General features: G+C 19.0%; 1 protein-coding gene and 1 long non-coding RNA gene across 7 annotated transcripts in view; one reads left to right on the plus strand and one right to left on the minus strand.

Annotated features, from left to right (window-relative positions):
• The window catches only part of LOC126899506 (protein PFC0760c-like), a 17588-nt gene that overhangs the window by 9121 nt on the left and 7683 nt on the right, over nt 1–784 (plus strand). The gene's annotated exons all lie outside the window — the stretch shown is intronic.
• LOC126899509 (uncharacterized) overlaps nt 1–784 on the minus strand; it is a 12534-nt gene that overhangs the window by 3643 nt on the left and 8107 nt on the right. The gene's annotated exons all lie outside the window — the stretch shown is intronic.

Here is a 784-nt window from a genome sequence, read left to right on the forward strand (position 1 = left end):
TTTTGTAGAGTATATTTTAAGGAAAATAAATTATCTTATTAATATTTAGTAGTAAATAATCTATCATTTTAAAGTTTGTGAAAATTTGAATTTTCATGTGTTATTTTACGGTATTAAACATTGAAATATGTGTTAAGACAAGAACAGAAGAAAAGTAAGATAAGAAGTTTTATTTCTAAAAAGAAAAAACTACTTATTAAATAATATATATTGTTCGAGTTTTTATGTGAACTAAAGCCAGTCATTGGAATGTTAATAATTTTTATGGAAAAATCCATACACATATCATATTTAGTTGGAAAAGATGATGTTTACTTCTGTCTTTTTTTTATATAACATAGCAAACGTTTGATGCCATAGAATAAATATAGAAAAGTTCAAATTTTTACGAAATTAAAAATATTACAGAAAATTAACTACCAAACATTAATGAAAATTTTTTCACTATATTATTTTTAAAATCTATTAAAAAAAATTGCTATTTTGAATTTTTTTTAAACATTTTTGGTAAATTTTTTTAAATTTAATTATAAAAATTATATTAANTTCAAAAATTAAGTTTTTATAAAGTTATTAATTTAGTTTTTGTAAAAAAGTTGCTATTTTAAATCCCCCCCAATGAGCAGGTTAAGTGTTAGATTTTCAAAAAAATGATATAAAATGAAAGGGAAACATCTAAAATTTTAGTATAAAAAAGAATTATGTTGATTTGTTTATTTTTGAAAAAGTTATGGAAGTTTTAAGAAAAAAATGACAAAATTTACCGATTTTTAAATTTGTAATT

The sequence above is a fragment of the Daktulosphaira vitifoliae genome, unplaced genomic scaffold (assembly GCF_025091365.1).
Source record: "Daktulosphaira vitifoliae isolate Bord-2020 unplaced genomic scaffold, ASM2509136v1 Scaffold_2, whole genome shotgun sequence".
NCBI classification, from domain to species: domain Eukaryota; kingdom Metazoa; phylum Arthropoda; class Insecta; order Hemiptera; family Phylloxeridae; genus Daktulosphaira; species Daktulosphaira vitifoliae.